Raw genomic sequence first — 27,749 nt, 5'->3', positions numbered from 1 at the left:
CAAGAGTTATCGTGCTCACAATGTTTCCGAACATTTTAGAACTTGTGTAGGGGAGGCGCCTGAAGGAGTGGACCGATATGACTTAGCTTCAAACTTAAACTAAGTTTCCACAAAATATTACGAAGGCCACATTTTGGACCGAATAGGCAGATCCGTTTGAGAGTCATCTTGCGCTCCAACAACTACGCACGGTGTCATAGGGGCTTTTTGCAACTTTCAGACTATTTTGTCAGGAAGAATGGGTTTGTCCCTGATAAAACTTATTCCGTCGTATGGGGGGCAGTGAATACAAGTTGTTACAACAAAAATCAAAGCGATTCGAGAGCTGGTCCTAAACTGAACTTTTCCGAAATTTTGTGTGGGAGGTACCCAAAGGAGTGGACCGATTGAGTCCATATTGGAACCTCATCTAAGTCTGTTAGAAATTTCAGGATGTGCAAAGTACGGACTAAATCGATTTCTCCCTCAAAGAGTTATCGTGCGCACAAATTTTCCAAACATTTTCGAACTTTTGTGGGGGAGGTCCCCGAAGAAGTGGACCGATATGGCCCATCTTCGAACTTAAACTAAGTTTGGACAAAATATTACGATTACGATCGAGAGTTATCGTGCGCACCAGCCAACCAGACAGACAGACAGATAGACGGACATTGCTAAATCGACTCCAAATTGTCTGAAACGGATTTCGTCCAAACATACTTGGGGTCTAAAACCATTATTTCGATGAGGCACATTGTGCCCGTATGAAAGTGTATATACCATCGTTAGCAAAAATGCTGAGGCTATAAAAACACTTACCTGAGGCATGTCACTGTAGAATTTTCGTTCCTCCTTCACTGACTATCGAACCTGACGATGATGGTTGTCTGGTGACACGTGGTGGTTGTAGCTGTTGACCATCTGCAAATGAACAAGGAGCAAATTTATTATTATTTCATTAAAAATTAACAGATGCTGCAGTATATTGTACCAGAGAAAAATTAAAAAAAAATGGAATTAGAATAGATTTACAATAAACAGATTTTTTGTAAATTTTTAAAAATAGCGTTTAGAAGAGCCGCCATCACCCATATACGTTAACGTAACAATAACATACATACATATGTTCTCTTTATTCTCATCTGTCGTCGTTTAGCCAAGGAAAGACTCGCTCGGAGAGACTTATATACAAAATATACATTTTTAGGAGGACCCAGAGGATTTTAAAATATTTTTTTAAAAACGATATTTAGGTGTCCCCAAGAATACAAAAAAGCAGATTTGTTTAATATTTGGATAAACTATCCACTATGGTGCATAAGTTATCTAGGTGTCAGATGAATTATCCACGTTGGTGGATACGATATCTAGGTATCAGATAATATATTTGCGATGGTGGATAAGCTATCTAGGTGTAGTATAAATTATCTACCTTAATGGACATGCTATTTAGAGGTCAGAGATATTATCCACGATGGTGGATAAACTATCTAGGTGTCAGATAAATTGGCCAAGTTGGTGGATATGATATATATGAAGATAAATTTTATTATGGTGCATAAGCTATCTATGTGTCACATAAATTATTCACGATGGTGGATAAGCTATCCAGCTGTCAGATTAATTATCCACGATGCTGTACGCGATATATAGGAGTCAGATATATTATTTACAAGGTGTCAGATAAATAATTTACGTTGGTGAATAAACTATCCATGTTTCAGAAAAACTATCAGTGTAGGTGGATATACATACGTCCAAGGTACTAGATAAATTATTCACGTATATAGATTATATCGGTCCATTCCTTCCTCCTCCACAAAGTGCAATGGGCATGTTTTTTTGCAACATGTTGTAACAGAGTCAAGTCCATACTTCTCAAGAAGTAATGGCCCAAAAGTTCTAAAACCTGCTTTCGGCATCAACTATTATGACGGATGAGCACGATAACTTACGAATTGAGTATGCGATTTGGCCAGAACTTTGCACATCCTAAAATTACTTCTAAAACTAAATAAAATCCAGAGATACCCGAAGTATCTCCCTTACAAAAGTCCACGATAAGGGCTGCGTATAAATTTGATATGTTCCAACTCAACTGCCAGAGCTCAGTCGTTCACGGATGCTGATTGACATCATCGGACATTTCCTTTTCATGTTTCCTCTGCAGATATGAAAAGAGCGAAGGTTGTTGAGTTTTCTCTCATTGGAATAATTATAGTTGTAGTAGTAATTAACGAAGATCCTCTGCTATCATGCAGATCCTCTGCGATCACTAAGATCATCTGCGATCCAAATAAACCTCTGCGTTCATTACAAACTTGGCGATCAACCCTTCAAGAGTTAACTTGTCGCGCATTAACCATTCGTCTCGCGTCAATACTAACCAGCCTCTGTCGCCACTTCAGGTAACAACGTAATATTTATTGTTGTTTAAGAAAAGAATTGAATATCATCAATAAACTTCAATCAAATTACTATATTAAAACTGATACTGATTTGCTTTTATTTCTTTGGTTCTTTTTCTCACTCCACTGATCATCATACGGTAAACCTTAGCTATCGTTGTAAAACCTATAGCCCTCATCTAAACAGGATATGTGCGGATCCTTTCCAAATCTTTAGAGAAGCATTTTTATTGAAATTATTGAATTTCGCAGGGTGGCCAATGGACAAAATTTTAAATGTTTCATGCTCCCGTTCCAATAATTAACGTTCCTTCTGCTTGATGGTAGTAAATAGCTGATGCGTACATCTTTTCAGAGTGTTCCCTCAGTCTTCGAAAGTTCGGCAAGTGCACACATCTTGGAAAGTGGCCACAAAATTCTGGAAACTCCCAAAATATTTTTTGGGCAGAAAAGACCTCGGTCATGTAGCCGGTATTCGATTAACCCATAGATAAACGTCTCAAGTTCTAGTGGTATACATATTAAACCATTATTAATCCTTAAATCCTTGCATTGTTTCAGAAGAGGGACAAATCTGACTATTTTCCATCTACCAGAACTAGGTGGTCCACTTTAATAAAAACGTTTCAGCAAGATTTTTCAGTAAGAAAACGTATATCATCCCTAGAAGCGATGATTTCTTATAGATATACAATTACAAATTTCTTGAAATTGTAATAAATTATTTGTTATGCTTGATGACGTAGGGGATGAAAGATATCAAACAATGGTCCTGACCAGCGTTAACATGGCGAAGCCAAGGATTTATCTTGGTCCGTCTTTCATCTCAAGTGGATACTGACCTCCCCGTGGTGTCACCTGGGGAGCTGCCTTTAACACCCGTTAAAGGTCGCGCGTTCACCCATAAGGATATTAAAAACTTGGGTTTGGGCCTAGGAAGAAAAGAAGCGAAAGAAAATACCCAAAGCATGAGTTTGGTTGCGGATTTGTAGTTGGTCGGAGATTAAAACATCTGGTCTCCAACTTCACCCCAGTGAATGAAAGACTTGCTACAATACGGTTAAAAGCAAAATTCTTCAACATTAGTCTTATCTGCGCTCATGCTCCAACGAGCATGAAATATATCCCCGTTGTCCTGTTCATGACATTAAAATTATTCTAGGCGATTTTAATGCAAAAATAGGAAAGGAGAATATCTTTGGTCCAACAGTCGGGAAATCCAGTTTCCACCGTGAAACATCTGACAACTGTATGAGGCTGATAGACTTTGCAGCTGCAAAAAACATGGTAGTTAGCAGTGCCAATACCAACAGAACAAGTAATCAAATTGGTCATGTTGTGATAGATGGAAGACATTCATCGAGCGTGTTGGATGTACGATTGTTCCGAGGAGCAAACATATATTCGGACCACTACATTGTTGCAGCAAAGGTACGTGCTCGTCTAAACGTTGCAAATAAAGCACGAACAGATAAAACGCGGATGTTGGACATCGGTAGGCTGCAAATATAACAGATAGCCACATCATATTCCACTCAACTAACCCAGTTGCCTAATGAAAGCACTCCTCGTCCCTATAACATATCAGCACAATGGCAAAATATTGCCCACTCCATGGGAACATCCGCAAAATACATACTTGGATACCAGAGACCTCCACCAAGGAATCCATGGTATGACCAGGAGTGTGGTGCTGCTACCGAAGAGAAAAATGCGGCTACTCTACAACAACGCGTAGCGCACGGTAGGTATCGTGAGGAGAGAAGAGAAACGTCTTTTCTGCAGGAAAAAGAGAAAAATAAAAAAGTGGGAGTGTAAAAAAATCGAGATGTGCAGAGACCAGCAAGTTAATTTGGTAACTGCGGCGAAGATACCACAGATCCGATCCTAGAAGATGGTATTGAATGTATACCGCCCATCCAAGATATGGTAAAGACAGCAATAATCCGGCTGAAGAATAATAAGGCAGCAGGAGTCGATGGCTTACCAGCCGAGCTGTTCAAAACCGGAGGCGACACGCTGAAAGTCAGCTAGTTAGCACGATCTGGCAGGAAGAACAAGTACCCGACGATTGGAACTTGAGCATCCTGTGCCCTGTCCATAAGTATTCTCCCTTTTGCCTACAAGATCGTGTCAGGGATACTGTGCGAACGACTAAAGCCTATGGTCGACGAAATAATTGGACCGCACCAATACGGCTTTAGACCTGGAAAATCCACCATTGACCAGATATTTACGCTGCGGCAAATTCTGGAGAAGACCCAAGAGAGGCCTACCACCTTTTGTCGATTATAAAGTGGCCTTCGACAGCCCCTACGTTCAAAGGTATTCCAAGCCATGTTTGAATTTGGTATTCCTGCAAAGCTCATTCGGCTTTGTAGAATGACATTAACTGATACTCGGTTCTCAGTTAAAATAGGACAGAACCTATCCGAAGAGTTTAGTACCAAAAGAGGTTTAAGGCAAGGAGACGGCATCTCGGCCAATCTGCATTGACGGTGAATATCAATAGATAGGCGTATCGAGATGTAACGATTGCGTTGGCTAGACTATATTATAGGTATGAGCGATAACGAACCCGCTAAAAAGGCGTATAAAAACATGGCGGTGCACGCAGAATTGGCAGGCCAAGGCTTCGATGGAGCAAACAAGTGGACGACGAGGCGAAAAGGCGCGGTATTCCAGAAAACGAAGCAGCAAACAGAGATAATTGGCGATCTTTTCTTAGTTCAGCTTATGGAACAAATGTTCCGTAAGTATGTAATTAGTTATGATATGCTATACATATTTTTATAGGTATGTATGTTATGATTGACATTCTGCAAAGGGTGGAGTTACGTAAGTAGAATGAGGTCTTGTTCCCATAATATTCATTATACTCATAAAATTACTAAAAATATGTTACGGTTGATTTCATTGTTATGTTTACGCCAAAACATATGCTACTACTCAACTATACCCATTAGGGTGGTGGTGATTTTGGCAGCGCTGCTGCTTTTGTTGTATTGGTTTTTCTATGCCATGTAAAAGGTTTGATGGTTTTTCCTTTCACTCTCATACTCTAACCATGGCAATAAATAATGCATAACATTATTTCTAGCACTTCTTCATATTTTTTTGATTACAATGTAAATTACACTTTTATAAGGCTTCTATGTCCTTGTCGTTTCGTTGCTGTTCGTTTGTTGGTTTGTTTGCTGTCATACAAAATGCATTTTATATATTTTAAAAAAGGCAATCTTAAGAGACGAAATTTTCGTCGAAGTACCATGAAACCCAAAACGATAGAGTGTGGCATGCCTTCTTTTTGCGGCATAATTTAGGTGCCCCAGTAGTTACATTTTGAATTTTAAGTAGTTGGGAGGAAGAATACCAGAAGTTTAGTTAATTGTGATGGTTTAGTTAAGTGAGTTGGGTGAGTGAGTGGATGGGTAATGACAACGTTTTGAACATTGATGAATAGCAGCACAACTGATTAAATGCACTCTCCATTTATTTCAGGTTCACATAAGGTTTCCTTTACGGTAAGTGCACATAATATACACACATCCGCAGCAGTGATAGTGACATGGAAAAAGGGGTATTGTTCGTCATCATCGTTATTGACTGCAGCTGTCATCATTAGCAAAAACAGCATCAGCATACCCGCTATGAACAATATATTGAATTTTCAAAACCTTTTAGAGTTTCTTATACATTTTGGAAGTATAGGAGTAATGGCAGCAAATATGTAACATTTATGAGTTACAGTCTATCACAAATGTTAGTATGCAGCATTAAAATCAAAATATATTAGGGATAAAGAGAACTATAACTTATCGAAAACAACAAACAATTAGTTTTATTTGACACACGCAGAAAAATATATGTTAGAAATATGTTTGGATCCAAACAAATATTTGTTTGGGTTGCAAACAAATATAAATATATGTTTGGATCCAAACATAATTTGTTTGGGTCCAAACAAATATATGTTTGTTTGGGTACCAACATATGTTTCATGGGTGAAGAGAGGATTTTTGTCAAAGAGCATAACAACAGGGCTTGTTCGCTTGTATTACAATAAAGAACTGTTTGTACGGTGCAATAGAAGAAGCAGAAGCGACGACGAGAGGATGAAACCATGTTTTTGCTTTGGCGATGTGTATGCGGCCAAACGCTAGTGTTTCGTTCTGTGTTGTTCTTGCGATTTGTTCTTCTGCAGGCATTTTTTTCTGTAGTTCACAGCCATATCGAAGAGATAAAGAATATATGTAATAGGTTATTACACTCTGCAACACTGAAAATGCAAACAAATTTTCTGAAAGTACATATTGAGAATACAAAACTCCTAGTTGGGTTTTGTGTTTTTAGATCGGGTTTGGATTTTATGGCCTCATCTTTACCGGGTTAAAACGACCGTTTACCATTGATCCGGGGTTTATCTCAGAAAATAATACGAATTTTGCTTTGAGGTCGTCAGCGATATTGTAGTCCTAAAGTAGTAGAACTTATGTGTCAAATAGACGAACTAGCCCATCAAAATTGATAAAATATAGGAAAGTTTACATAATTTCTGGAATTATGGTCAGTAACAGCCAAACTATTGAGAGTTGAACCATGTAACCTTTCGCAATAAAATTCTTCAGAACATTCTGAAACTGTAAAACACTTATTTTATATTGTTTAGGCGGTATTTCATACCACACTTTCTACAAAACATATTTCTAACAACGTTCACACATAATGTTTATTCTCATATTTGAAATGTCAATGCATTGTCGATATTTTTATCAAATTGTCGTTGAAACTATGATAGAAACAACTTGATGATATGTTCTGAAAAGTTTTGTATTACATTCCAGCAAGTATTTTTTCCAAAGATAACGATAAGAAAAATGTAACCGTTTTGGAGATACCCCGCGAAATATATACAAATTACGGTATATTAGATATTTTATAAAATTTGAGGCAATAAATTAGGTTATTCGTGTTCATTATTTTTCCAAATATTATCTTCTTGTTCTTATCTATAAGTTTGCTGGCGATGTCATGGAAAGATTCGTATTAGTTTCAAAGATTTAGCCCCGATTTGATTTTATTTTTGACAGGAGAATGAGTTTTATTTCACAACTAATAAGAAGTGTACAACAATGTTTCTATATTTTATTGCTTTTGCATTTGGTATTTCTATGGATTTCAAAAAAAGAAAAAAAAAACAACAATTTATATATCTGTATTAGGCCGGGGCGATTTGTATGGGAGGAAAAACACCTTAATGGGCCCTTCGCTTTTCTTATTCCTGGGATTGAGCTGAGCAAAAAAGTCTACTAGACCATAGGACTATCGTGAAAATCGAGCCTCCCGATTTTAACTTTAAGTTTCTTATCCACGTTTTTGAATATTTTGGCATATAACAGCCAAACCATTCAGATTTTCGATCGAACGCAAGGACAACAATTGTAGCCAAGACGGTTTTGGCCTTGAGAAGGTGCAAACTTTTCGAAAAATGTCGATAAATGGCACTGTGTTACAAAATTTGACCCGAAAAATATTAAGCCGTTCTGATGCAAAATTATATCGTGTTGGGATCCATGGACAACGACAATGCCTTTAGTTCGTTTGTATCACTTCGTTTTATTTTTTTATAACGGTAAAAGTAGTGAAAATCTGGGTTTCTTTCATTTTCAAATTAAAACGGACATATCTTCTTTTTCTCACAACGGATTTCCTTTTAAAGGGGTGAATAATATATTTCGAACAAGTTATCATTTTTTTTTAAATCGGTTAACAAATGGCTATGTTATAGTGGTTTAAGTCTGAAAACCCCCACAAAAAAACCATAACTGAATTTCTCACAATTTTCAAAATAAATATTGAACAAAACAAAAAAACATTATATTTTTGAAAATTATGAGAAATTCAGTTATAGGTTTTTTGTGGGGTTTTGTAGACTTAAACCACTATAACTTAGCCATTTGTTAACCGATTTAAAAAAATAATAACTTGTTCGAAATATATTATTCACCCATTTAAAAGGAAGAAGGATCAATAGAAATCCATTGTGAGAAAAAGAAAATATGTTGGTTTAAATTTGAAAATGTAAGAAACCCAGATTTTCACTACTTTTACCGTCATAAAAAAATAAAACGAAGTGATACAAACGAACTAAAGGCATTGTCGTTGTCCATGGATCCCAACACGATATAATTTTGCATCAGAACGGCTTAATATTTTTCTGGTCAACTTTTGTAGCACAGTGGCATTTATCGACATTTTTCGAAAAGTTTGCACCTTCTCAAGGCCAAAACCGCCTGAAGGAGTGTTCCAATGCTTAACTACTGTCTTGGCTACAATTATTGTCCTTGCGTTCGATCGAAAATCTCAATGGTTTGGCTGTTATATGCCAAAATGTCCAAAAAACGTGGATAAAAAACTTAAAGTCAAAATCGGGAGGCTCGATTTTCACGATAGACCTATGGTCTGGTAGACTTTTTTGCTCAGTTCAATTCCAGGAATAAGAAACGCTGAGGGCCCATTAAGGTTTTCAAATCGCCCCGGCCTAATCTGTATGTATGTGCCTGTTTTTTTGTGGCTTTTGGATTAATATTTATATTGCATTCAAGCAACTATTTGTTTGCATCCAAACAAATATCTGTTTGCACCCAAACATATGTTATGTTTGGGACTGGTTGCAAACAAATATATGTTTGCAGCAAAATATTTTTGGGACATATGTTAGAGAGGCCCTTTTCCCTCCCTGTAGACACGAAGGAACTCTTCGGTGTTAACAATGAAAAATGTGTAATATTTGTATGCATACGAAAATGTGCGGTTCCAATCCCAAAAAGTTCAAAATTTACATCGGAAAAGTAATTGATATTTTTAATTGATATTGATATTTTTAAACAAAATATAACGAAATCTGTATTTAAGATCATCAGAAGGATATTAATTAATTAATTTAAATGACACTTATAGTGACAAATCCAAAGTACATGTATATAATTGTTCCACAAACATCCCATAAGGGACAAGGGAGACTTCTCTCACAACAATGAGTGCACCCCGATTCATATTAGCTCAATGATATGGGACCTACAGTTTATCGTCGAGTCCGAACGGCGACACCACTTTTGTAGAGAAGTTTTACATAGCTGAGATACTCAGGAAATGTCGCCAACATTACTAAGGGGTATTTTGCCACCGTTGATGTTGCCTGGCCGGGGAATAGAAGCCACGACCCTATATGTGCAAGGCGGGTGTGCATACCATTGCACCACGGTGGCACCCAAATCCAAATTACACTGGATCGTAAAATCTAAAATAATTGGTCATCTATAAATACAACTATTGTAGAGAAAAAAATCCTGGTGTTATGTTCTGTTTATGAATTATGGAGCTATGAAATCCTCAGAAAAGCTCTAAACTTTTAATACGGGGTGATCTTGATCTTCAACTTGACCTGTTTGATAAAAGGGGAGTTTCTTGAATGAATCCCCTATTTTTGGGGCCATAGACCCTTTGAAACATGTCACGGTGTGCATTAACAAATTTAAATGGAAGGTGCTTACACCTCGAAAGTTTTTGCTGATTCTGAAACAACAATGCTCGTAGATAAGAAATATCAAGAAACAAAAAAAAATCGCCGGAGGGATTTTAAAATAAATCGCGATTTAAGTTCACATTTTTTGGGGTTCTTTAGGTTTTCACGATTTTGCTTGGAAACCACTAGTCCTATGTAAATGGTCCTAACGAAAATATTATAGCTGTGAAAATTTTCCACAAGACTGACCTTTATCATATTTTCGTAGGTTTTGCCGTTTTTGAGATATAGAAGTTCAAATTGAGACAATGCACTGATTGTATCGTCTCCTTATAAAAGAATAATATTACTGCAATTTCCCAAATTAAACGTATATATCTTGAAAATGGTACAACCTAGAAAAAAATAAATCATCCAATCTTGTAGAGAATTTTCTCAGCTTCAACATTTTCTTTAGTCCCATTTTCATATGACTTGCGGTTTTCAAGCAAAATCGTGAAGATTTAAGATAAAAACCTAAAAATTTGAATTGGACCTCTATATCTAAAAAACGGTAAAACCTACGAAAATATCATAAAGGGCAATCTTGTGGAGAATTTTCACAGCTACAACATTTTCTTTAGACTCATTTCGATATGACTTGCGGTTTCCAAGCAAAATCGTGAAAACCTAAAAAAAAACCTAAAATTGTTAGTATTGATAGCGATTTATTTAAAAAACCCTCCGGCGATTTTTTCTGTTTTTTATTTTTCTTATCTATGAACATTTCTGTTTCAGAATCCGCAAAAACATCCCATGTGTAAGCGGTTTCCATTAAAAGTTAGTTAAGGGGCACTGTGCATAATATTGTTTTATAAGGGGACCATACAGTCAGTGCATTGTCCCAATTTGAACTTCCATATCTCAAAAACGGTAAAACCTATGAAAATATCATGAAGGCCAATCTTGTGGAGAATTTTCTCTGCTACAACATTTTCTTTAGACCCATTTACATGGAACTCGCAGTTTCCAAGCAAAATCGTGAAAACCATAAGAACCCCTAAAAATGTGAACTTAAATCGCGATTTATTTTAAAATCCCTCCGGCGATTTTTTTTTTTTGTTTCTTGATATTTCTCATCTACGAGCATTGTAGTTTCAGAATCAGCAAAAACTTCCGAGGTGTAAGCACCTTCCATTTAAATTTGTTAAGGCACACCGTGATGTATTTTCTAACAAATTGCGAACATTATCATATTCTCTTCAACAAAAATAGTAGGAGAATCTCAATTTCCGTTTTGTGCTCTACAGTTATATTGACCTACCGGCCTTTTAGCAGTATCTGACATGCTTCTCGAGTCCCTAGTGTCTAATGTATTACTAATGCCTAATGAACTACTTTTAACTGATCCATTTAGTTGTGTTTTTGTCCTAAGTGAAGCGAACTCAGCTTTTTAGAAGATTTTTGAAAGCTCTGCATTAAATTTTTCCAAGAGCTATCATATCCTACTGTGATGGTGGAGTAGCACTATAGGGCTTACAACGGAACTTGGGGTTCCCCTACTATTTACTCTTGGTAGGAGAAATATGTGAGAAAATTAACTCAAAAGGAAAGTCCTTAAAAGTAAGGATAACGAATTATTGCATGTTTCAAAAGGACAGTGGAACCAAAAATAAGAGATTCCTTTAAGAAATTCACTATTTATAAAACACGACAAGTTGAAAGCTTAGAGCTTTTCTAAGCATTATATGGCTTCAGAATTTATAAATAGGACATAACACCAGGATTTTTGTCGCTACATTGCACATAGGTTTCAATCAAGAAATTTTTGACCAAAACCCTATTTTTGAAGTTTCGAAATTTTAATTTTTTTTTTTTGCACAGAATAATAAAAAACACATCAAGTCATCTGAAAATAATTAGTGTTTGTAAATAAAGTTGGTATTCGTTGATTGGCGCAGTACCAAAGTTGACACTTTTTTATGTAAAAATAAAACAGACTTTGTACTGTAAAATATACAATTTTTGTTGTATTGCGTCGCTGCATAAATATACAGAAGTGAGACCAAAGTTATTATGAATCGGGAAGCTGTTAATGAGTACTTTCATAATATTTACAAAAAGAACGATGAAATTTGTAAAATTAGCGTAATAAAATCAATGTTTTTATATATATTGAAAATAATATTTTACAAATGTTTTTTAAATATATTTAAACTTTTAAAAAAATGTCCAAATTTGTCCACCTCCAAATCGAATTTGGAAGATAGCAGGGGGTCTGTACTAATAAATTCAGAAGTAAAATCGTGCTCAAATTTGCCACAGTTAAAATAAAGTGGATTTTTCTATTTTAAGATGGGAGAATTTTTTGTAAATACCTGTTGTGACTGTACGTAGTATCCAATTGAAATAGAACGGTAATACGCACATCTATCAACCGAGTTCCCTTAAAATTCATATTTAAGGGTTTCAGAGTGTAGAAAAAAAGTATGTATAATTTTTTGAAAATAGGTAAATTTTTTGTCGTAGCCCCCACATAAAATTACTGTCCGATTATAGATATTTGTGGATTTTAGCGACACTTTATGACCGATTCGGCTGAAATTTGGTATTTTGACCTCTTGGAAGATATGAATCCTTTGTACCAAAAATTATTAAGATAGGTCAATGTTTTGGTTAAGACCCCACACAACGGGACTACCCTGTTCAACAAATTTTGGCAGTTTTTGGTCATTCTGGTCGTTAAAACGTAAGAATTGCTGTTTGTGCACATTTATTATAAATAATAATTAATTTCAATACAAAATGGACGTTGAAATAGTTTTGGCCAGAAAATTTGGATTTGGGACCACTGTGCATTGGTTGTATTCATAGATGACCAATTATGTGTTTTACGATACAGTGTGCGGTGGATTTGTCACGATAAGTGCTATAAGTGTCATTTAAACCAATTAATATCCTCCTGAGGATTATAAATACATATTTAGTTATATTTGTTGTAATCACGATGGCAACATCATGTATTACCAATTTATGTATGTCCCATAAATAATAGTTGCCTACTGTTTCTTTCATATACCAAAGTCTCTATTATTGAAATTAAATATGTTATGAAAACAAATATTTTATGATCCTTTTTATTCCTTTTGGTTGGTTTGTTACTAAGACAACCATTTATGAAAAACAAGTCCTATATGTGTTCTTTCTATTCAGGATATGTCGAAAAGAATAATTAAATTTATATTTATTATTATGTATACATGAAAGACAGTAAATTTGATATCCCATGCTATGTTGTTGTCCTTTTAATGGAGTTCGTTGCAAATAATTTACTAGTCACAGAATTATTTTAATTAAATTTGTCCAAAAACCAAAGGATTTCATGAACCGCAGGAGCAGTATTGAAAATGAAGACACAAGGTTGTTTGCTTTGAATGTAAATAAAGAAAATAGTTGTATTAGGTCAACAAATTAAAGCTTAAATAATATACATTGTGGAAATAAGATTTACAAAAGAGAGAATATGGGGCAATTTCATTCAACATTGTCGCAGAATGTTAGAATTGAACAACTTATCCAAGGATACAAAACCGAAGTGCATAAAAAATAAATGTATTTATTTAATAATACATTTAATAATAAATGTAATAATAAATTTAAATCAAATCTAAATATTGAAGCTTGACGCCCTTTGCAATTTGTTTTATGTTTTACCACTATCAACAATATATCTGGTACTGATTTATAGCTCCGCTGGTTCTTCTGATTAGCAGGCATGATTTCAATACACTAAATAGAGTCGGAGATTATGCAATTAAAATAATAGTTTTAAAATAATGAAGATGGGTTAATTTTCCGCCTATTGCAATAACCCATCATCACTTACACATTTGATTTGAAACTCAGACTGCCAACGGTTCTCCTATTGAAATATATGACAAGGAAATACAATTTTTAAAATTGCAAATTAGAATTCCTGACCGTCTTTTCTTATTTATCAAGACAGTGTTGGCTAAGTATACATTAGGCAGGGGCTTTTAAGTAAAAAGTTATTGTATTGGTAGGAATCAACCACTATAATCTCTCTCAATGATTTGGCTGTTATATGCCAAAATATCCAAAAAACGTCAATAAAAACTTCAAGTCAAAATCGGAAGGCTCGATTTACATCGTAGACATATGGTCCAGTGGACTTGTTTGCTCAGTTCAATCCCAGGAATCAGAAACGCGAAGGGCCCATTAAGGTTTTTTTCCTTTCAAACAAATCGCCCCGGCCTTAAAAAAATTAACCCCTAGATTAGTGAATAAATTTTGATAGTTCATGTTAGCGAAAATTTCTTATTTAGCAATGATTTAAACCTTATTTCAGATTTATATTACTGATAAAATAATTTTCATTACTTTTTTTTAATTAAAATGGCCCTTGATTTTAGAACTTTTTTGACAATATATCAGAGTTAATATATGTGCAAGACAATGGATATATTAATAATCGCACATATTTTTGGTGTATCATTTATAAAATAACTCACAACTACAGTGAATGTTATGTAATTCAGTGATATCACTTCGGTAAGACCAAAAGAAAGACACTACAATCGGAAAACCTTAGAAAAATCTTAACATTTAATTTTTTACATGGAATGTTGATTGAGATCCTTTCCTTTGTTTCCTACTTCACAAAATTTTAAAATCACGGATTCAATTTTCCACTCCTATTTTATTGAGTAATTTATGGAAAGAGTTTAGTAGAGATTGATTTACGCCGAGTGAACGTTTGGATATCATGGCGTTATCCACTAGTATTTTTTATATTTACTGGTAGAATTTAAGGGTTATATAAATAAGAAAACGCCGAGACACGTGAAACCAATTGTAGTTATTTTCATGAATATATTTTGGTGCCCAATCGAAGATCTTATCACAAAGTATTTCTGAAGGCCGATAGTGGTTTTCCTGATAGAGAACTAATGCTGAGCAAAAGTGCGTCTATCCATCATGAAATTCTAGCACCCAAATGACAAATCCTGTAGCCCAATCGCGCATCTGTCAATAGACTAATTATGGCTTCAAATCGTCGGACTTCTCTTAAAGAAAATCGGGTTTTCTATCGTGCATCTTCTCATAAATTGATCAGGAACAAGGAAACTCTGACAACCAGTATTGAATTCTTTTAAAACGAAACTCTGGCGCCCAATCCAAGGTCTATACATGTATGCATTCTTTTACAAAAATCCATAAACACAATTTCTCCCAATCTACATTTTTTATACTCTCAGCCTTTAGCCAAAATGTGCCTCATCGAAATAATGGTTTAAGCACCAAAGTGTGTTAGGATAAAATCTTTTTCAGAAAACTGGGATTTTACTACATTATTGACATTTTTATTAAATCGTCTTTAAAAAATTTACTGAAAATAATGGGATAGAGGCAAGTGCTGAAGAGTTGTGTATTACATTCCAGTGAATATTTATCGGTGGGTGTAGGGTATAAATATGAAAATATATATATACAGTCTGTCGCAAAAATTAGTATACACCGTTGAAACCAAAATGTATTAGGGATAAATATCACTTTAACTTATTGAAAACAACAAACGATTAGTTTTATTTGATAGACACGAAGGTTGTCTTCGGTAATAACAATTAAAAGTGCGGAATATTTGCATACATTAGCAAATGTACGGTTCGAATTCAAAAAAGACCAAAATTTATATCGCAAAAGTTAGTATACAACGGAGAATCCCTGTGGAACTGTTTAAAAAATTTTTGATATTTTTGAATAAAATGAAACTAAATCTGTACCTAAGATCATAAAGAGTATATAATTTGGTTTTAATGGCAGTTATAGTACTTATAGTGACAAGTCCAACGTACACTGGGTCGTAAAATCCACAAAAATTGGTCATCTACAAATACAACAACTGTAGCGACAAAATTCCGGGTGTTATGTCCTGTTTATGAATTTTAAAGCCATGAAATGCTCAGAAAAGCTCTAAAATTTCAATATGGGGTGATCTTGATCGAGTTTCGACTTGTCCTTTTTAAAGAAACGGGCATTTCTTGAAGGATACCCATACTTTTGAGGCCGTTGTCCTTTTGAAACATGTAATAATCCTTAATCCTTACACATCAGGACTTTCCTTTTAGTTAATTTTCTCACAAATTATGTCTCTTTCCACATTCCCACCAAAAATAAGTAGTAGTAGAACCTCACAGTGAACCCTACAGTGATACTCCACCACCACAGAAATATATGATAGCTAATTGTGCAAACACGTTCTGAAAAGCTGTGTTCGCTTCACTTAGGACCTAAATACAACTAAGTGGATCAGTTAGAAGTAGTTCATTAGACAGTAGTAGTACATTAGGCACTAGGGACACGAGAAGCATGCCCGATACTGCTAAAAGGCCGGTAGGACAGTATAACTGTAGGGCTTACAACGGACCTTGAGGTGCTCCTACTATTTACTTTTGGTGGGAATATGAAAAGGGACAACATTTGTGAGAAAATTAACTCAAAGGGAAAGTCCTTATGTGAAAGGATTAAGGATTATTACATGTTTCAAAAGGACAATGGCCTCAAAAGTATGGATTTCCTTCAAGAAATTCCCGCTTTTTCAAACAGGACAAGTCGATCATGATCACTCCATATTGAAACTTTAGAGCTTTTCTGAGCATTTCATGGCTTTAGAATTCATAAACAGGACATAACACTCGGAATTTTGTCGCTACAGTTGTTGTATTTGTAGATGACCAATTTTTGTGGATTTTGCGATCCAGTGTACGTTGGACTTGTCACTATAAGTACTATAACTGCCATTAACATCCAAATTATATACTCTTTATGATCTTAAGTACAAATTTAGTTTCATTTTGTTCAAAAATATCAAGAATTTTTTAAACAGTTCCACAGGGATTCTCCGTTTTATACTAATTTTTGCGATATAAATTTTGGTCTTTTTTGGATTCGAACCATACATTTGCTAATGTATGCAAATATTGCCCACTTTTAATTGTTATTACCGAAGACGACCTTCGTGTCTATCAAATAAAACTAATTGTTTGTTGTTTTCAATAAGTTATAATGATATTTATCCCTAATACATTTTGGTTTCAACGGTGTATACTAACTTTTGCGCCAGACTGTATATATCCGTTCACAAGTTACAGAGCTTCGAGCAGGAAAAAAGGTTCTGAACCACTGTGCACCACAAATGACTAAAAATTTACGCTGGGAGCTTTCTTTTATTACCCACGAAAGTTATTATTTTCAAAATGTAGGTCCAACATGTGGTCAGGAGGGAGTCTTACTAATAAGGAGGGGAGGAAGTCTTAATAAGAAAAACATGTATACTTGAAGTCTGTATTTTAATCTGTATAAACCGTTCCGGCAATTGTTTGACTGGGAGCGCAGAAGTAAGTTCGAAACCTGACAAGGGTGAAATCAGAGCCTTTTTTTAATGTTTATTGAGTTCAAAAGGTTAACAATTACATTTCTATTAATAAACAAATAGATAATTAAACACTATGGCAACATTACACTGTCCCAAAAGGGGATACAACATACAATTTTATGTTACATATCCTTTTTGAATACATATGTATATAAATATATATTAGTATAATATATCGTAATGAAAAATATTAAAAAAACATTACTATTGGAATACAATTTTTGGGTTCAAAAGTGTGTCAGGAAATAAAAACAAAAATATTATGAAATATGCCACCAATATTTTCCAATATTTAAAAAAATCTTTTTTATCTTTTTGAGTAATGGTGGTATCAAATCGTATATCATTATCTCTAGAGTTTATGTCAAAAGCTTTAACGTAGGCTCTTCTGTATTTGTGGAAAAATAATGGAATTCCCACATTGGTTTGTATACATTTGTTTTTGTCTAAATAAAGAAAGGCTTCGGGGGGAACAAACCCCGATTCCAGGCATTTTTCAACGTATAAATCGTCGACGTAATATGGTGCCATTATGAAGTTTGTTTCATTTTCAGTACACTTCCATATATGGTTTCTTATTAGTTTTATAATAAAGTTGTCTATTATATTTACATTTGATGCTTCATATAGTTTTTATTAGATACATATTTCATATATCCACTACATGAAGATCTATAAAGAGAGGTACAAGAACGTAAACATTTTCTTTCGAATTTTCTGAGTTTTTCCATGTAGGATGGGGATAAGTTGAACCAGATTGGAGCACCATAGCCTACAATTGATCTTACAATTGTCTTGTATACAAGAATTTTAATCTCCTTATTTATTTCATTCGAAAGAATATAGATTTATATGCGAAAAATGCATTTTTAGCTTTAATAAGTTGCTTATTTATATGCGAATTGAAATATAGAAATTTATCTAGATGTATTCCTAGATATTTTACTTCTTCTTTTATTGGAATGTCGATGTTTCTTTTCATTGATTTAACTTTGAATTCTTTCCAGTTTTTCCTAAAATTCCAACAGCATTTATCGACTGGGGGTCGGAAGAGAATAGCTTCACACTTATTTATATTTATATTCATAATCCAGTCTATGCTGTATTGTTCTACGATGTTAAACGATGTTTGTAGCTTAATTAATTATATTATATCGTATAATTGTAATTATATCGTCAGCAAATCCAATAATGTTTTCAATTTTGTTCAATAAATCGTGAATGTAAATATTGAAAAGAATTGGGGCATTTACTGTCCCTTGTTGCAAGCCATTTGACATATTAAAAATATTTGAACTAATGCTTCTACCTTTTCCGATAACAAATCTTCTCTCATGTATCATATTATATATTAAGACTAAAAGATGAAATGGGAAGTCATATTTGATCATTTTATATATTAATGCATGTATCCAGATATTTTTTTTTTTTTATTTTAGTTGATTTACTTACATACATACATGATAAACATATATAAGTCAATCACTCCGATTGGAGCTTCTAGCAACATCACTACAATAACAATTTATTTACAAATTTTCGACAAAACTTCTGAAACTTCTCCTGTCTTGTGCTAGGTGTCTGAGCTGTTGCCATGTGAGTCCTTTACTTCTAAATTCTTCTTCAACTGATCTCCGCCAGGTAGTTTTTGGTCGTCCCCTGTTTCTATTTCCCTGTGGGTTCCATTGAAAGCTGACTTTGGCGATGTTCGTGTCATCTTGTCTGAGAATATGGCCTATCCATTTCCATTTCTTTCGTCTTATTTCAATATCTATGGGAAGCATGTTGCACCTTTGTATGAGGTCTTGGTTGCTGATGCGCATTGGCCAGAAGATTTTGTTGACTTTTCTCAGGCATTTATTTACAAAGACCTGCAGTTTATTGGTGATTGTGCGAGTTACTTTCCAAGTTTCGCATCCGTATAGCAGAACGGATTTGACACTCGTATTGAATACACGGATTTTGGTTTGTGTAGATATTTGTGACGATTGCCAGACTCTTCCGAGAGACGCAAATGCATGACGGGCCTTATTTATTCTGCTTGTCACATCAGCGTCTGCTCCACCATCTGTGCTTATGACACTGCCCAGATAGGTAAACTCTGTGACTTCTGCTAATGGATGGTTGTTAACAATTATTGGAGTGTAGTTGTTAGTACATATTCTCATCACTTTAGTTTTGAGGAAGTTGATTTTTAAACCAACGCTTAGGCCATTCTCGTATAATCTGTTGATTTTTTCTTGCGCTCCAGCTAGCGTATGCGACATTAGGCATAAGTCGTCCGCGTAATCAAGGTCATGCAATCGTTCGTACAATTTACATTGTATACCTGCAGGTGCTTCGGCGTTTGTTTTTGACATCACCATATCTAACACCAATAGGAAGAGAGTGGGTGACAGTACACATCCTTGTCTAACTCCGTTGTTTATGTAGAACTCTTCACTGTCAATGCCTTTACACAGTTGCCAATACACAGTTTCTAAGTAGGATCCAATGCAGTTCAATATATCGCCTTCATTTCTAATAAGATATTTGTTGGTTTCAATTTCCAGTTTATTATGGTCAATTTCTGCGCGACGTAATACGCACACGTCAGTAGTGGGAATTTTTAATACATCAATGCTGTTGGCATTGTGTTTTTTAGGGTTTTTTTAATTTCAAAGAATTTATTGGCCTGGTTAGAGGAATTAATTTTAGACAATTTATGTTCAAATTGTTTGTTCATAGATATTACAAAATTGTCCTGAAGTAGTTTTCGTATCAACTTTAGTCTATTTTTGTAATATTGTATTTCATCGGGATTGAGAATATTCAAAAATATGTTATGTTTTTTTTATTATTGTTAAAATACGACTTTTTGCCCTTTGTACACTTTTTATAACTGGGCTAAGATACGGTTTTAATTGATCTGTTTCCTTAAAGGCTGGTACACTTTTGTCTATAGCGTTGATTACTATTTTGTTCAGACGTTCTAAATGCAACATTATTTCATCGTTTGACAAGTTTCTGTTGTTTGGAATGAAGCACTCATTATTCAATTCATTAGTAATAATATAATAATTGTTCCACAAACATCCCAGATGGGACAAGGGAGACTTCTCTCATATCAATGAGTGCACGCCGATTCATATTGGCTCAATGATATGGGACCTACTTTTTATTGCCGAGTCCGAACGGCGTGTCTTACGACACCACTTGTAGAGAAGTTTTTCATGGCTTAAATACTCAGGAAATGTCGCCAGCATTACTGAGGGGGAATTTTGCCACCGTTGAAAATTTGATGTTGCTTGGCCTGGGATTCGAACCGCAGACCTTCTGAGTGCAAGGCGGACGTGCTAACCATTGCACCACGGTGGTAATACGTAATACGTTTTTCAAATTCTCTCCAGTTAGTTCTTTTATAATTTAGTACAGCATTTGGACTCTATTGAAAAAATACCAAATGGATCTAATTGAGCATTCTTAAATACGATCATTCTTAAAGCACTATGGTCACTATCGTAGTATAATGTTTCTAAACAATTAGTACTATTTGATGTTGTTTGAACATATAGCCTAGCGTCGACAATAAATATGTCCAAAAATGAATGACTGCGCGGAAACGATGGTAAGGTGGAGGCATAGAGCTTACATCTGTATAATATTTCGTTGTCTAATAACCAATCATGCAACGATGTTCCTTTGTCGTTGACAACTGAATTACCCCACATGCTGTGCTTGCAATTTAGATCCCCACCAAGTATATAATAGTTGTTTAAATTGTCTAGTTCGAGAATCTAGAATAATTTTGTTAGGTGATTTTTGAAATTCGAATTATTATTTCCAGCCAGGTAATAGCTGATATTATATAAACGTGACTATTACTCGATAAAGGAATTTTTATTACACATGCCTCAAGGGTTTGAAATTTTGGTGTTGAAAAACATTGGTGCTTTAAATTATTTTTTATTCCTGTACCCCCTCCTCTAGTTCCAGTATCTCTATCCTTTCTTACCAAATTATATCCTTGGAATAATATTTTATTTCTACTACATAGTTTTGTTTCATTAAGTAACATAATATCTGGTTTGTGTTTATTCAAGAAAAGTTGAAGGTCATATCTTCTGTTCAGTCTTATTAAAGAATTTACATTTATATGTATTATAGTTAATTTATTATTGTTTATTACAGAATTATTAGGAACCATTAATTTATTTCTAAAGCAGAGTACAAAGCATCTATTCTAGATGCTTGGTTTTGCAATTGTTTTTGTAGGTTAGAGATTTGATATGCTATATTTTGAATAGAATACTGAAGATATTGAAAAATGTCATTGCTAGTGTTTTGCATTATATTATTTTCATATATATCATCGTTTCTTACTGCTTTAGCATAGCTTAAGTTTTTATTTACACCTAAAAACTGGTTGTTTCTATTTGGAAGTTTATTTGTTTTTCTTTCCATAATCTTTTGTTTGAGCTTTTTGTATGCTTCACAGCCTTTATATGAAGCGGGGTGACCGTACTTTTTGCATAGTACACAATATAGTTTTTCTCTTTCATTTGCCTCAACAGTTGGCGTATTACATTCTCCGATGGCATGCGATTTACTGCATTTCACACATTTGGGTTCTAGATAACAATTGGATGCACTGTGGAAGAAACCTTGGCATCTGCGGCATTGTGGAATATCATCCTTTCTCAAAGGTTCCCACTTGACCATTCTGAAAAAGATTTCAGTAATTGATTTCAAATCTCTTAGATTTACCTCAGGTTTTATTTGAACCAGGAACATTGGTAGAGGTTTACCCTCCCTTTTATTAGTATGAAAGGGACTGACTTTTACAAATGTAAGTTTTTCATTTTCGAACCTACGGAGTTCTGCAAGTATATCTTCGGGATTTATTTTTTGTTCAATATTTTTTAATACAAAAGTTTTATTTTTAACACCTTTTGGTGTATATGTATAATACTTGGTTTTGGTTTTTGTAAGATAAGTTGTAACACGTACAAAGTTTTTCAAGGATTTTACAAATAGTGTATTTTTGTTCTTATTAGGATATTGTTTAATTTTGAAATGAGAAATCTTTAGACCATTCTTAACGAATTCTATAATCTCATCTGTTTCAATATCAAATATATTTATTGGCGGAATTTTTTCCTTTTTTTTGGTTATTGTTTACATTTTGATCGTTGCTTATGTTTGGATCATTACTATTAGATTTGTTTTTGGAAATTGAAGCAGGGCTCTCTCCATTTATTGAGTCATCTAGTGATGTTATATCGTTGTTGTTATGCTGTGACGTAGAAACGTCAGTTGTTTCACGTACATTGTTAGTGTTCTTCAACACGTGTTCTTCGAATTTAGCTAGTGATGATGAATCACATTCGAAGTCATCATCAATACAGAGCGAAGCGTAGTAATTGCCTCTTAATATTTTGTTGTTGTTCTCCATAATATCAACACTTTTTCTTTTTCTGATCTTAATTGATTCACATGGTTTTTTATTTATTGTATTAGAGGAGGGAGCTGTGCTCCCGCTCATATTACAAAAAAATAGTGCACTTAGTTTTTTGATTTAGTCTATAATATAAATTCTTTAAGCACTAATAGGTTTATATTATAATTTTGCAAGAGTCTCTCCCTCTCTCTCTCTGAAAGCGCAAAAAAATGCAATTTTGTCACCGGCATTCACAGTACGTCCGTACGACATGACGGTCTCAACAAAACTCCGGTGAACTCAGAGCCTAAACACAACAAAAGAGGAAGGAGATTTACGAGTTGTCAACTTAAACCAAAATATCAATACCAATCTTTCGGTAAAAAGTACAAGCCATATTGGGGTTTCTGCGAAGAATATCTTTTACCGCAGTACCAATGATCTAGGTTATTTAGATGAAACTTCATGGAAGTGGTGATGATCTGATGTTTTAAATGACACACAAATGAACAACAACGAAATATGTACTTCCTACTCACTGTGTGGATTGGGGCAATAGCATATTGCCATAAAATTTATCAAATCCATTTGTTCATATCATCATGAGAAAATAAAAACTTGAAAACTATAGTGGTTTTAAAATAACATATTTACGTTTCTACTGCGCTCCCTCTCTCCACTGTCTTAAACACACTGTTTAAGATTTGTTGAACAAATACTCTTAAGTTGTTATAATTTTTTTTAAAACAGTTTCAAGTTGTTTTCGAGGTCGTTGTATGTACATATATTGTATATGATGTTTGTTTTTCGGTGTCGGGCGCTTATTGTTGTTGTTTTGTTTCTTTTATGTAGCTGCTTGTTGTGAAAAAAAAAATATTCTAAGAAGTATTTCGGTTGCTCGAAACATCATGTCAGGCTCCAAGAAATCCTCCATTCAAGCGTTGACGAGAACGTCGACAACAAAAATACTAAACCCAAAATAAAAGTTCTTTTATAAAAAAGTTGTTCTCAATATCATAGACATCCCCATCATCATCATGAGGAGCACTGATATTTTTCCAAAAAGGACAAAGAAAGTTCAGTAGTTTACTAAAAAGGTTTTTGTTGTTGTACTGTGTAGTGAAGTGATTGTGTTTGGTGTTGTTGCTGTTGTAGTTGTTGTCATAATGTTTTTAACCCATTTTATTTCACGAACTTCTTTAGTTTTGCAAAATTTTTTGTGGTTGATTTTGTATCCGTAGTCGTGTTAGTTGTTGTTTGCTTTGTTGGCCGTATCAACGACAATGACAAGGAAGAAGCATGCCAAAAGTGAAACCACTAAACAAATTCGATGAGATAGTGTCACCTAACGCAACTTTGTTTGTAGTGTTATGACACTACTACTACTGGGAACGTCTGCAGCAACTTAGGTTAGGGATAGCAGCACATAAAGTAGCTGCCATTTTACAAGTATTGTTACCGCAAATCCCTACCATTCATGAAGAAATCGTCGTACACTATTACCTTAAACATTTCTCACAGGGGAAATTTTTATTTACAAAGTATAGAAATTGACTGAGTGTTATTGTTAGGTAGGAATTTTCAGCTACCGAAAAACTATAGAAGGAAAATAATAAAAACAAGTAAAAAAGCATTAAGTTCGGCCGGGCCGAACTTTTTATACCCTCCACCATAAAATATTCATTCCTGTCCCCAACTTTAAGTGAGTACGTTAAAATGGCAGATAATGTACATAAAATGCTTCATTCGGGAGGCCCTTTTTTATGGTGCCTATATCTAACTGTTGACAATTTTTGGTGGGCTAGAAATTGGGAGGTACTGTTATATAGGGGTTATAATAAAACATGGGCCTATGTTGACAGTATTTGATGGGAGGCTTTAATGTCAAATAACTCCTACTTCGGTTAAAAAATTTAGCTAGAATCCTCAAAATATCGAAAATCGGTACATAACGTGGGAACTTCAAATGTCATTAACAGCTAGTTCGGAGGTATCTGGGCTATACGAAAATATGAACTTAAATGAACAATTTTTGTTGCAGAATTTTTGTTGACTTTTAAATTTCAAATTACAGAAAGTTCGTCAAAAGAATAAAGCTAAGGTACGGAAAATCGGGAGGTTTGTTTTGGGGATATACAAAAACATGGACCTACGTTCGGTTAAACATTTTAAGTAAAATCCTCAAAGTACCGAAAATCGGGAAGTATCTTTATATTGGGGCTATGTTGAAAATTGTTGATGCAGATGTGTGGTGACCACTACAACCTTCAAATGTCAAATTACAGTTAGTTCTGTTAAAAATTGTAGCTAAAATTGCCACATAACTGAAAATTGGGAGGTACCGTTACATGGGAGCTATATCCGAATATGGACCTATGTTGACAATTTTTGATGGAGAGGTGTTGTGACCACTAAGAACTTCAAATGTCAAATTACTGCTAGTTCGGTTTAATATTGCAGCTAAAATCATCAAATTACTGAAACTCGGGAGGTACCGATATATGGGGGCTTTCTTGACAATTTTTGGTGGAGAGGTGTGGTGACCACTAAGAATTTCAAATATCAAATGTTCAAATTACAGATAATTCGGTTAAAACTTGTTGGTAAAATTCTCAAAATACCTTAAATCGGGCTGTAACGTTATATGGGGGCTATTCCAAAACATGGACCTGTGTCCACTAGTTATATAAGTTTATTGACATTTAAGAACCCTAAATGTCAATTGATAGCTAAATCGGTCTGAAAATGTAGATAAAAACGTCAAAATGCCGTAAATCGGGGGTACCGTTATATGGGGGCTATACCAAAACGTGGACCTATGTCCACAAGTTTTGTCACATAAGTTTATTGACATTTGAGAACTTCAAATGTCAAATTATAGCTTATCGGTCTGAAAATGTAGCTAAAAACGTCAAAATACCGTAAATCGGGGGGTACCGTTATATGGGGGCTATACCAAAACGTGGACCTATGTCCACAACTTTTGTTATATAAGTTTATTGATACTTAAGAACCCTAAATGTCAAATTATAGCTACATCGGTCTGAAAATGTAGCTAAAAACGTCAAAATACCGTAAATCGGGGGCTACCGTTATATGGGGGCTATATTAAAACGTGGACCTATGTCCACAACTTTTGTTATATAAGTTTATTGATACTTAAGAACCCTAAGTGTCAAATTATAGCTAAATCGGTCTAAAAATGTAGCTAAAACCGTCAAAATACCGTAAATCGGGGGGTACCGTTATATGGGGGCTATACCAAAACGTGGACCTATGTCCACAACTTTTGTTATATAAGTTTACTGATACTTAAGAACCCTAAGTGTCAAATTATAGCTAAATCGGTCTGAAAATGTAGCTAAAACCGTCAAAATACCGTAAATCGGGGGGTACCGTTATATGGGGGCTATACCAAAACGTGGACCTATGTCCACAACTTTCGTTATATAAGTTTATTGACATTTAAGAAACCTAAATGTCAAATTATAGCTAATTCGGTCTGAAAATGTAGCTACAAACGTCAAAATACCGCAAATCGGGGGGTACCGTTATATGGGGGCTATACCAAAACGTGGACCTATGTCCACAAGTTTTGTTAAATAAGTTTAATGACACTTAAGAACCCTAAATGTCAAAATATAGCTAAGTCGGTCTGAAAATGTACCTAAAACCGTCAAAATACCGTAAATCGGGGGGTACCGTTATATGGGGGCTATACCAAAACGTGGACCTATGTCCACAACTTTTGTTATATAAGTTTATTAACACTTAAGAACCCTAAATGTCAAATTATAGCTACATCGGTCTGATAATGTAGCTATAAACGTCAAAATACCGTATATAGGGGGGTACCGTTACATGGAGGCTATACCAAAACGTGGACCTATGTCCACAACTTTTGTTATATATGTTTATTGATACTTAAGAACCCTAAATGTCAAACTATAGCTAAATCGGTCTAAAAATGTAGCTAAAAACGTCAAAATACCGAAAATCGGGGGGTACCGTTATATGGGGGCTATACCAAAACGTGGACCTATGTCCACACGTTTTGTTATATATGTTTATTGACACTTAAGAACCCTAAATGTCAAATTATAGCCAAATCGGTCTGAAAATGTAACTAAAACCGTCAAAATACCGTAAATCGGGGGGTACCGTTATATGGGGGCTATACCAAAACGTGGACCTGTGTCCACAACTTCTAATATATAAGTTTATTAACACTTCAGAACCCTAAATGTCAAATTATAGCTACATCGGTTTGATAATGTAGCTAAAAACGTCAAAATACCGTATATCGGGGGGTACCGTTATATGGGGGCTATACCAAAACGTGGACCTATGTCCACAACTTTTGTTATATAAGTTTATCGATACTTAAGAACCCTAAATGTCAAATTATAGCTAAATCGGTCTAAAAATGTAGCTAAAAACGTCAAAATACCGCAAATCGGGGGGTACCGTTATATGGGGGCTATACCAAAACGTGGACCTATGTTCACAAGTTTTGTTATATATGTTTATTGACACTTAAGTACCCTAAATGTCAAATTATAGCCAAATCGGTCTGAAAATGTAGCTAAAAACGTCAAAATACCGTAAATCGGGGGGTACCGTTATATGGGGGCTATACCAAAACGTGGACCGATATAGCCCATCATCGAACTTGACCTGCCTGCAAACAAAAGACGCATTTTCCCAAAATTTCAGCGTCCTATCTCCATTTTTGTGGATGCTAGAGTGATTACCACAGACGGACGGACGGACGGACGGACGGACGTGCTCAGATCGACTTAGAATTTTACCCTGATCAAGAATATATATACTTTATAGGGTCGCAAATGAGTATTTCAATGCGTTACAAACGGAAAAACAAACTTAATATACCCTCCATACTATGGTGGAGGGTATAAAAAAAATAATTCATAAAAATAATATTCTATCGACAGGATAGGGGACATTTGAATGTTTAGGTAG

General features: G+C 34.8%; 1 long non-coding RNA gene across 3 annotated transcripts in view; it reads right to left on the bottom strand.

Moving 5' to 3' along the window:
• LOC141396621 (uncharacterized) overlaps positions 1–27,749 on the bottom strand; it is a 262,411-nt gene that overhangs the window by 130,384 nt on the left and 104,278 nt on the right. For all 3 annotated transcript variants that reach the window (XR_012411206.1, XR_012411207.1, XR_012411208.1), the window contains exon 3: positions 799–900. This is a non-coding gene — a long non-coding RNA (uncharacterized lncRNA). The remainder of the gene's footprint in view (positions 1–798; positions 901–27,749) is intronic.

This window comes from Musca autumnalis, unplaced genomic scaffold (genome assembly GCF_047663935.1).
Source record: "Musca autumnalis isolate F117 unplaced genomic scaffold, ASM4766393v1 scaffold_3, whole genome shotgun sequence".
In the NCBI taxonomy this organism is placed as follows: Eukaryota; Metazoa; Arthropoda; class Insecta; order Diptera; family Muscidae; genus Musca; species Musca autumnalis.
This window is presented reverse-complemented; position numbering and strand designations above follow the sequence as displayed.